Source organism: Gadus macrocephalus, chromosome 10 (genome assembly GCF_031168955.1).
Source record: "Gadus macrocephalus chromosome 10, ASM3116895v1".
Taxonomy (NCBI): domain Eukaryota; kingdom Metazoa; phylum Chordata; class Actinopteri; order Gadiformes; family Gadidae; genus Gadus; species Gadus macrocephalus.
Window position 1 is genome coordinate 17,676,681 of NC_082391.1, and position 12,049 is coordinate 17,688,729.

The 12,049-nt window shown below is 43.0% G+C and overlaps 1 long non-coding RNA gene across 3 annotated transcripts in view; it reads left to right on the plus strand.

Annotated features, from left to right (window-relative positions):
- LOC132466019 (uncharacterized) overlaps positions 1 to 12,049 on the plus strand; it is a 35,507-nt gene that overhangs the window by 457 nt on the left and 23,001 nt on the right. For 2 of the 3 annotated variants that reach the window (XR_009527724.1, XR_009527722.1), the window contains exon 2: positions 278 to 1,319. This is a non-coding gene — a long non-coding RNA (uncharacterized LOC132466019). The remainder of the gene's footprint in view (positions 1 to 277; positions 1,320 to 12,049) is intronic. The other variant, XR_009527723.1, reaches the window with a different exon arrangement.

The following is a 12,049-nucleotide window of genomic DNA, read 5'->3' on the forward strand; positions in this document are numbered from 1 at the left end:
CCCTTACTCTTCTTTGAAAAGATAAAGGCTAAATATTAGTTTTTCTAAAATATTTTAATATATTGTAAATATGTATTATATTTTGGAAAATGAAGAGAGGTAATCAAACTATCAGATTTTCTCTTGATCTACATCAATCGTCTCTGACTCTTTTTCGCAGCCATGTTCAAAATGTTTTAGCACTAAGTAATAAGTAATAAACATGCATATCGTTTGATGAAATGTGTCTTCCAAACAATGTTTAATATGTCATTCCTTCGTATAATATAATTCACAGGAATGTGATGCGTTTGTACCTTCGCATTGAGCGTCCCGCCCTGTCAGAAAGCCCAGATAAGATACATTTATTTTACCTCTTGCTTACATTTGTGCCTGACAGTGTCTGCATTTGCATGAGAAATACAGAACCTATCTAAAACTCGAAATTTATAAGGTATTCATTTTGGAAGCGCGAATGCTTAGACAGAGCGCCAAAAATATAGGCTCGCTAAGATATGATTTCATTCCTAATATGAAAGTTGATGTCTGTATTTCTCCACATTCTTGCCAAAGCATGGTTCACACCCCGTTGCAACTGAGCCTAACCACACCCTTCCCCCTGCTTATCAAAACTGATGAGCCCTCCTCCTCCCCAGTTTGCCATTTACTGGCCGCCATCTTTACTCTTATGCGCTCTGCCTAGCAACAGGCGCTGGGCGCCATTTTTTGACGGGTACGTAGCAACCAATTCCATGTTACTATATCCATTTAACCTTGGAATCCATCCAATCACCGTGTTTTTTTTCCTTCTGCCTTTCTGGTTCCTCTGCAATGTTATACCTGTACTCGCTCTCCCACCGTGCGTTGGGCAGGGGTGGGGGAGGGGGCGCCTCGTCACACCCAGGCTTTGGTTTGATGCATCATCGTAACCATGTATGACATCTTGTGTAACTTACACTGTGCCACTCCCACAACGCCCTACCCCCCGTGCTTCTCCGCGGAATGTTTGGGTGCTCCGAGGTCGTGTCAGCGTTTTGACGGCGACACTTGTGCGGGCAGACGAGAGCAAGTGGGATTTTAATTGGATCTAAAGGTTCTGGTTCCCAACGCCCTCCTCCAGGTCTAGCCAGCGGTGGCGGTGCCGGCTGGTCGGCCAGTGCCACACCCAGTTGTGCTTTCTTTTCAATCCCCCGGTTCTTTGTCCACTCCTTTTTTTTTCCAGGTCTCCTTGTTCCTGTCTTTCATCTGTCTCTAGTCCTGCAGTTTCTGGCTTCCCCCCCTATGGCTTCTCCAAGATGGCCCCCTAATCTCAGCCTTCTTACCAGTGGGGTTCTTGGTAGGTAGGTGTCCTCCACCCAATCTCTGTACATTCACAGATCTTTTCGGGGCCATATAGTTCTCGCTGTGTTCTGCATGGAAATTGCAAAAACCCCACACGGCAAACTGGATGCAGCTGCACATTCTCGTTGGTCCGTGGAGTTGGACGACCAGTATTGGTTTTATTTCCTTCCCGCTGTTTCTTTCCGCGTTGGAGCACCTGAGCTGCTTTTGTCGTCTGTTATCCTTTACACCCCGGGTACGGTACACAATTAGAGGGGAACACTGTTTGCAAAAGGTTAGATCGTCTTATCTGATCGTACGATTGAAACGAATCAACGTTCACGGCAGATTTATCTTTAAAATAGAAAACACCAACGCACCGTTCTTTGTCAACAATGTTAGAAAGGTCATATTTTTAAGTCGTAGCCTCCCCTTTATTTAGGTAGTGGATAATATATACATCAAATAATAACAATTATCATACCTTATAAATAAAAGTCAAGGTTTTACGTACACGGGAGAAAGCAATCACGACGGCCCGGGGTAAAGAGGCGGAATTCCCTCCAAAACATTTAAGGCCGGACCACAAAATGGTCGTGAATCGGCACGTAGCCTCCCAGATGCTATGATCTTATGCCTTAACCGGAGTGATCCCCTAGCTTTTTCTCTCATCTTCATCTGCACTGCAGTTTTTTCTTATGTCAGTGATGCTATCCCCCTGTGTAGCTCAGCCCTCGCAACCAGACCTTATTAAACCCGGCTTCCATTCACGTGTCCCAACTGGGGCTCCACTGTCAACTTAAAACCCAAACCCAAGCTCAAATACCCAGCTCGCCAAACTATTGTTTCAGACCTTGCAGGGAAAAAGAAGAAGAAGAAGAAGAAAAAAAGCAGTGTGATTGAACTGTTGATGCAGTAGGGAAGCAAGAGGACTCCGCCTATTGATATCTAATGCATTTTAGTCTTTTGATGCACTGCAGCTAACCCATGTGGATTGCTCTTAAAAATGTATTTTTCTCCCTGTTTCTTTTTTTCATTCATTATCCATGTCTTCTTACATAAGAAGAATCATTCTGACGGGCCAGAGAGAGCGAGGGAGAACGAGAGAGAGAGAGAGAAAGAGAGAGAGAGAGAGAAACCATGACGACTTTAATAGGTCTCTTATGGGCAAATCAGTGCGGAGATTAAACCTTCATTACTGAAGAGAATGATGATGCCCTAATCAACGAGAAAAAAAAACCCACCAACATTCTATTTTATGTGGTGTTTTTTAGCCTACTATACTTCCCGTGGCCCCAACCATTAAAAAGACAACACATCTTTTAAATCAATAACTTTTTAATCCATCACTTTTTGAGAGTGTTTTGTGTGGGTTAGTGTTGCTTTTGCACTCCTTCCTCCAAATCTACAGGGATGGCTTTCTAACTTGTCCTCCAACTTTCCAGCAAGGGCAATATGTATCACTAACACCTGGACACACGGACAAGCCTGGGGACGTCTGAAGTCATTCAATCCCTTAATGTGTGGCTGCGCATCCAAATGGCTTAATATGATCTTTGAGAAATTAGTGGTAATTATTTATTATCTGCACTTAATGATTTAAATGCCACAGAACGAATTTGGGGCAGTCGTTCAGAAATGTTAAGGAGCCTTTGATCAGTATGCAGAAGGAGAGGACTTAGATTTGAAAAACAGAGTGCCAGGAGACCCAAAGTCTCTCTTGTCTCCGCTGTCTCTCAGAAACATCCAATTTCATTAGCCACCATTTGCTCGGCTATTGTGAGCTTTAGAATTTGAATATGTTTGTGCGTTTCACTAAAATCTCTTGTCTTTTGAGCTCAAGCTTTAAAAACCAAAAAAGCCTGGACCAGGATCACATTGATCACGGTCCAGGGTATTTCAAAGTGGTGTGTAATCATGGGTGTTTAATTTCTATCTGTTGCAGTAGTGCACGGGCTCTGTGTAATCAGGCCTGTGAACTCCACATCTGAAAAGAGGATTCTGTTTCTGATCACATCCCTTATTGAAGTCCATCCATTTGCCAAGCACTTTCGAGCCTGTGTAGACCCTGGTATGTTACTCTATATGCATTTTGCATGATGATGCAGATGATGTGTGAGTGTGTGTGTGTAGTTTTAAGTTGTAAACTTGGGTGTGTGTGTGCCTCTGTATGTTTATGTGCATGTGTGCGTTGGTGTTTGCGCAAACTTGAACCTCTGAGCCCTTGTGTGCGTGTGCCTCTGTGTGTGTGTCTGTGTGTGTGTGTGTGTGTGTGTGTGTGTGTGTGTGTGTGTGTGTGTGTGTGTGTGTGTGTGTGTGTGTGTGTGTGTGTGTGTGTGTGTGTGTGTGTGTGGGTGCGCATTTTCGTGTTTGTATTTGTGTGTGGGTGTGTTTGTGTCTGCGTATGATATGACTGAGTGTATGCATGCGTGCGGGCTTGCCTGTGTGTGTGTGTGTGTGTGTGTGTGTGTGTGTGTGTGTGTATGCGTATGTCTGTGTATGCGTGTGCCTGTCATAGCATCTACGGCCACTCCGGTTCGCCATTAAGGCAGCAGTAAGCGGTGAGTGTAGGGAGAGGGATCTGGCTGTTAACCTCAGCTTAACAAGCACACCCCGGGGCCTAACTACACAGTGATGGATCTGGGGTAGTGGCAGCGGCCGTTTGAGGGACCAGGACGTCAACTGAGGGAATTTCCCTCGGGCCTTTTCAATTACAGTTAAAGCAAAAGCAGTGCACTACAATGGCATCATGAGTCGCTCTGAGGAGGTGACGTTAATGGATGGATGGGACAAATGGGATTGTGAGTGGTGTTGAACCATAAGTGTAGTGAGTGAGACAGGGCTGATCATAGGTGGCGCTGGCAGGCAGTTTTTTTTTTTCCAGGGAGTCGTCTTGGCTGAAGAATGACGTGGCGCCTCGAGTTCATTTATTTATCTGCCCTCTGCAACTCAGGAGCTGTAAGAAGAAGGGAAAGACTGGATCAGTTAGATCACTGTCCAAAGAGAGAGAGAGAGAGAGAGAGAGAGAGCGAGCACCAGGGGCATGAGAGAGAGTAAAGAGCCACTGGTTCGCCTTTGAGGAGCCCAGGTAGTGGATTAGAGTGAAGCCAGGAGAAAGTACTGGACTGTCCCTTCATCTGTTTGATAATCAATACGGCGCCTAACCTTCTATTGAAGACAGGCCTAGGATATGCTAATAGGCATCGGTCAGTGCATGTGCGTGTGTGTGAGTGCGTGTCGTGTATGTGTGTGTGCATGTGTGTGTGTCCGTATGTGTGTGCGTGTGTGTGAGTGCGTGTCTTTGGAAGTGTGTGTGTGTGTGTGTGTGTGTGTGTGTGTGTGTGTGTGTGTGTGTGTGTGTGTGTGTGTGTGTGTGTGTGTGTGTGTGTGCGTGTATGTGTCTGTGTGCATGTGTGTGCATGTCTTTGTATGTGTGTGTGTGTATGTGTGTGTGTGTGTGTGTGTGTGTGTGTGTGGTCGTATTCGTCAGCATAGAACTCACAAGGGAAGCCGCGGATACTTTGTCCCCAGACCAGGATCACGTCCTTCTGGCCGCTGCTTTGCATTAAAAACCCTTCCCCTCATCACTGATTTTGAACCAGAAAAAAGAACCTCATGCATCTATTATAATAATCCTCCGCTACCGTTGTGCTGAGGAGGCAAGGGATCAAGAATCCATCTCCTATGCAGCAGGAATATAGTATTTCATCAACTTCCTCCAAGCCTTATTATTACTGCGGGGTGGAGCTGAGGTGATTAGCACTCACGGTCCCCAGCTCCGCCCACATATGTCTGCTAACGCTTCCCCAGAATGCACCACAGCTCTGACAGCGCGGCGAATGGCACAGGCTCTGCAGTTATGTAAGCGACTGAATCATGCAAGTCTCCTCTGTGGGTCATGTGGGGATACATCAGGACATATGGAACACGCTGGAAATGAGGGCTAACTACTTCCCTTCAAATATCTTTCTCCCTGCAGGGTGCACCACCTCCCTCCCATAATATATGAATACTTCTGTGTATATATATATATATATATATATATATATATATATATATAATACATATATTATGGTCTGGGCAGAAATACATGTTTTTTTATCGCTAGATTTGCTCTAAATACCTACAAGAGGCATGTTAGGTCAATCCAGTCTGTATTTTCACGCTGAAATGTTTTGTTTTGTTACCTAATTGCAGGTATAAAACAACATTATACTCAAATGGATTCATTCCGGTTGTGAAAAGAAAACACATATTCAGCCATGAGAAACAGAGAAACTGAGCTTTAATGGATTCAAAGCATGTTTTTTATTTGGTAGTACAATTGCTTATGCAAAGTAAGAATCCGTTAACATGCAAACAGCTTAAATGGATCTGCAGCACATATGGCATTTGTTTTTAACCCCTGTCTGAACAAAATGCCAGCGGCAAAGGCATAACAACAACTTCATAAACAATTTGTATTATTCATTATGATAATAATATTAGCTCTTCTGTTATGGATACCACATCTGCGGTCCACCACTAAGATACTTGTGAAAAGGCTTAGTCATAATATCATCAAGTGTCCACTCTCTACCAAATTTCTGATAGATGGAGAAAGCAAGACAAAAGCAGGCAATGTTCAGAATTAAATACAATATCATTTCTTGCCAGGGGATGTTTTACACCCCTTTTAAACACGTATCAATCCCAATCACTACTGGTAGTTTGGTTGGTCGGGAAGGTTTAAATGAACACTCTTGTGTTAGTCAGCAGTGGCCAAGTCTCACTAATCAGACTTCCGATGAACATCTCTTCAGTCTGATGGCAGATGAGCTTAAATCTGGGTGAAAAAGGCATTGCATTTTCTTTCCTGGCCAATCGGGTTGCTGGGGACAGGGATCCGAAGACGCCGTGCTTAACATGGAATAGCTACCTACTGGAAATAACCTGACAGTCGGAACCAGGACAAACAGGATATTGCTGACCCTTAATTTGGATAAAGGACTGTAGTGATAACAAAAATGATTTTCTTCCCACTGTCGGTATCCGTCCTTGGCAGGAACGTTGGTAACCTGTATGGTGAACTGGTCACTGTAAAAATACATTTGTTAAAATCGTCTCCTGAAAACCTCCATCTTACCACTCGCTTCAAGTTGACCTTTAAGTAACATATCGGTAACAAAACAGGAAACGCTGCGTAACTCTGCCCCACGCCATTCCTGGACCCCAGCCAAGGCAAAGCCTCCCCCCAGAAGTTTGTCGATACATTTGTTGAACTTCTGGATCCGAGATTACCAGTTCACAAATGCATGCTTTTTGATCATTTCAGTTCTGGTGCCTTGCCTTTGAACGCTGGTAGTCACTGTTGCTTTTATTTACAAAGATAATTTAGACAAGCAAGGGGTTGAAAATAATTAGGCCTGCATGCTTTGCTGTGAACACGTATTCCCATTCAATCAGTTAAAAACCCAAGTCTCTTAATTAATGTTCAGTGTTGTTATCCTCTAAATATATTCCCTTAATAGTTTCTGCCTTCCTCAGATCTATTTGCAAAGGATTTTTTCTTTTTACACTTTGTATTTCACATTTTTCATTAGTTTCCCACTGACCTATATATTTCATCTGTTTCTTGAAGTGAATAAATACGTTTTCAAGAGTTAAATCCAGGGTAGGCAATTTATTTTGGGATCATTTTTTGTCACATTTATTGAAATTTCCATTACATCAGAACAGCAATCAATAAATAAAATGATCTGACCGAAAGAAGAAAAGCATCGGGTGTCTATGGCTGTCGCGGGCCTGTAACAAGCCTTTCCAATCATTTCATTTTGCCCAAATGAAATGATTGGAAGACTACCTTTGCTCACTCTCTACCTGTGTCCTTAGTATTTCACAATGCTAGGCAGCCCTGTTGCCATGTAATATATATTTTTCTCTAACCCCAGCCATAGGGGTAAGACATTTTTGGTTGGATACTTTCAAAATCAACCTTACTCTGGCTGGTTTCTAAAATTTGCCTCGGCTGCATTCAGAGTCACACATCGAGGTGCACGCACGGATGACTCCCCAACCTGTTAGCGATTGTTGTATATCGTTTGCTTTTACTACGTGGTGCCATTAGCATCTTATTAGGGCTGCTAAGGACTGTGATTAGTGATTACCTCGTTTAGACGGAGCTGTTTTGTCACCGAGAGCTCTGACTGTGTGTACACACGCACACAGGAGGCAAGAGGGTGAGAGAGTGATTCTCCAGAAGACATTTCGCGAAGTTCACACGTGACAACTTGCGATGGCACCTAACTGACGTCTTCACCGAAAAGGTCCCACACCGACTGCAGCACCCAATCGATCCTTAACACCATTTTTAGCATCCCCACAACCCACGTGATTGCACACTCATGCGCAAGTGTATCACGCACGCATAAAAACACACACACACACACACGCACACAAGCACACGCAGGCACGCACGCACGCACGCACGCACGCACGCACGCACGCACGCACACACACACACACACACACACACACACACACACACACACACACACACACACACACACACACACACACACACACACACACACACACACACACACACACACAAAATCACAAGCACACAAAGAGAGACCTGAGTGGGTATGGATTGAAATTATGTGCAGTTAGCACCTAGCCACCCCATCTGGTAATGTTCCTTCAAGGGGTATCAGGGTAATGTTCCTTCTAGGGGTATCAGGGTAATGTTCCTTCTAGGGGTATCAGGGTAATGTTCCTTCTAGGGGTATCAGGGTAATGTTCCTTCTAGGGGTATCAGGGTAATGTTCCTTCTAGGGGTATCAGGGTAATGTTCCTTCTAGGGGTATAAGGGTAATGTTCCTTCAAGGGTTATCAGGGTAATGTTCCTTCAAGGGGTATCAGGGTAATATTCCTTCAAGGGGCATTAGGTTGCAGTGTTTGTGGGATTAGCCAGTGAGGAGTAGCGCCCGGGGAAACGGTGATGGGAATCACCAGTGTAAATAACACTTCCATTCTGAATTAAAATGCAATACTTTTGCGCTGATTAAAAGGCTCTGGCACGTGACGAGTTATCAAAACAAGAAATAAAACCACACGGATTAAAATTTCAGCTTTTAATTGGACAGATGAAAGAAGCTATTAGTTGCACTTGACTTAAGAAATGCCTTTTAATTTTTCATCCTTCCCAAAGTCCACTCTTCCTTATTATTGGAAAAGTTTGACACGTTCAGACCCATTTTCTCAAATCTATTTTCTCTGCAGCATTGGGTGAGATCATACATTTATTTATCCCTCAAATACTATGAAATGTGCCATGCCTTTTGATCATAGCATCATTTTAGACCACTGATCCCTGAGGTCGGAAGACAACTCGCTCCGGATCGGGAATAGTCCAGGACCAGACGGTGGCCTTATATAATTTACATGACATGCATCTTTTTTTTGCAGTTGAAAGTGACATTTACTTTTTGATACTTATACTGGGTAAATACGACACACACACACACACACACACGCACACACGCACACGCACACACACACACACACGCACACACACACACACACACACACACACGCAAACCCAGGTGAGTGCTTGTGATGTATTTGAAATCAAAGTCAGGCATCATGTTTATGCGTTCACCAAAGACTCTGCCACCTTGCTCAAGGCCACTACAGTATTGATGGTAGATTAAAAGTGGCTACAAGCCTCTCCCGGAAATTGCTATCCTGTTGAATGCTAATATTTGTCCCTAATTAAACCTATCTCACCTGAACATACCTCGATCCTATAGCAGGACAGCTCTATTATGAACTTGGCTCAGTGTGAGGAGTGAGAAGTCATGGCTCTCTGGGAAAAGTAAATTAGTCGGAGCGTGTTCTTTAGGTGTGCAGGATGTTGTGCTGGGGGATGAGAGAGTATGTGTGTGTGTGTGTGTGTGTGTGTGTGTCTGTTGTTGCACCGGCCTTGCTCATCAATCAGAAATCAAAGGTCTGACAGGAGCCTACATTAAAGCACTGCTTTCCATGTGTCCTCTGCCAAGAGGGCTACTTTATACACGGCATATTAATTTAGGTCATTTGGGAGTGGGAGGAGTGTGTGTGTATGTGTGTGTATGTGTGTGTATGAGTGTGTGTATGTATTTGTACTTGGCTCTTTTTTCATGTGTGTATGAGTGCGCATGCGTTTGTGTGTGTGTGTGTGTGTGCGTGTGTGTGTGTTTGCGTGCGCGCGTGTGTGTCTGTATGTGTGTTTTTACTGTGTATGTGTGTGCTTGTCTGTGTGTGTGTGTGTGTGTGTGTGTGTGTGTGTGTGTGTGTGTGTGTGTGTGTGTGTGTGTGTGTGTGTGTGTGTGTGTGTGTGTGTTTGAGTGTTTGTGTAGGAGCGGGTAACACTGCACATAAAGGAAAAACATTTATATTTGAGCTACACAGGATTCAAAATGTACATCTTATGATGTGTGTTTGTGAGAAATTTCAAGGTAGGTTTATTGTTGTTCAAGATGTGATCCAAGTAAGTGAGCTCAACAGAGTGAAGACACTAAACAAGTGAAAAACGATTTGGTGCTTCAGTAGCTAATCTCTATGGAGAATATATATAAATCGAATTTTCAAAACTTTTTCTTAGTAATGACGTTATCTTACTGATATATTCTACCAAAAAAAAATGCTGGAAAGCGTGTACATTCCTTTGTGTACAACTATCTTTTTGTACCTCTTTGATTACAAGAGAGTTTTTTTTCAACATTCCTCATCACTCCAGATTGCCAGCCGAGCTATTCTAGTTTGTGTCACACTGTTGCACGGTTAGTGAGTGTTATTGTTATTTCGTTTTTTGAATTCTGAAATTCTCCCGCCTATTAACTGGGAGGGGCTCAAACGTACACATTACAACTTTAAGAAGAAGTAGCAACATTTTTCCTCAGTTGCTATATTCTCATCTCTGTATACATAATCCAAATGGAATACATATTGAATAGAATGATTAATGTCAAAATATTATTAAGCTCATTTCCCTTTTTTAATCATTCTGTATGGACTGGAAGTCTAAACCACTTAAATACTCCTTCCATAACACTTCCATATATTTAAGCCCTTTAATTTATATAAAATAAAATGTTAATACTAAACACCTCATTTTGCTGAGTTAGGGTTAATCGAGGTACCAGAAAATCTAGTTTTCAGTGTCGGTCAGGACGGTTTGATTTAAAGGCGTCCAGAATGTTCAACCTCTCATCCATTTGGACTTTCACGACTAAGCGTTTTGTTTCTCACCATTGGGTTTCCTCAGATTTATCACAGCGTTTAAAAGTAGCAGTTAAGCGCTTGGTTTTTACGATGATCATTTTGAGATGTTCCCCTCTCTTTCCAAAGTAGATCCTGTTCAAGTCTTTGCTTTCATGCCGGGGTCCATCTGTCCAAAAGCTTTTGGTAAAAAAAAAAGAGGCCGTGGTTGCAGTCGTATTGCATGCACCCGGACATGTTTATGAGCTAATAGCGCCTTTGTGCGTTCTAGTCTATTTATTTAATACAATTGTAGTGTGGACAGAAGGAATAATAAACAAGTCTGACTAAACATACTATTTTCTTTTTGGGCCAGGGAAAGCCCTGTGTAAGAAGTGAAAAGGGGGACGTTTCCACACTGGAAAGTGAATTCTTTTGAAGTGGAACTAATCATCTGAGGCATGGTTCTCGTTGTCCTAACAACGCTGTTGAATTGAAAGGAGTCTCCCTTTTTGTTGGAGATATGTTTTCTTTTAGCGCCGGCTAAAACTGATGATGATAGTAGTTTTACACCCTGTCCTCCCCTCATTGTCACCCTAGACGTTTTGTTTTTCTCCCTTTTTGGCTTGGATAAGTCTTCACTTGAAGACGCCGAACCACACCGCGGGTGACTTCTGGACGCTGACGTCAGCTTGGCTCCGCTCTGTCTTCCAGCCTTTACGCTTGTTTTAATAGCGTTAGCCGGGGAAAGAAGGGAATCTCGGCACAAATCCGCTCCAAATAACAGAGTGGCTTTGCTTTGCCTTGAGTGTGAAAAGATCAGGATCCTCTAAACCGGCCCCAGTATCATTATGCATCACTCAATCTTTAGCTATACATGTCTATTGACATATACTATTTACCTTTTTGTTTTTTTACACAGACACAGACAACAACAAAAATAAGACTAAAATCAGTAGGGCTACTATGCAATACACACTGAACAATAGTACACCGGTCTTATTCCACAGATTTGCATTTTTATTTGGCTCTCTCCAGAAAATGATGCCAAGACAAAAAAGCAGGCCAAGTCATGATAATCTATTGCAATATTACAGCAATAAAAATAATGAATGCAACGTTTTATTAATACTCAAATGTTTATGAAATCTCTATTTGTCTCACTCCATCACTATCATTCTGTCTTTATATCCCTCTCTCTCCCTTTTGCTTTAATCACTCATTCTTTTGTTCTCTCTCTCTCTCTCTCTCTCTCTCTCTCTCTCTCTCTCTCTCTCTCTCTCTCTCTCTCTCTCTCTCTCTCTCTCTCTCTCTCTCTCTCTCTCTCTCTCACTCTATAGCTGTCTGCCTGCCTCTCTCTGTCGGCTTGCCCCCTCCCACCCCCGCCTACTAATCTATATGCAGTTTATTATGAGGAATGCTATTCTCCTCAGAGAATAGCATTCCTCATAATAGGCTGAATGGTACTGTATATTCTGTGCTTGCAACCTCAAAACATGACTGTCCTAGAAGAATCAAGTGCACAAAA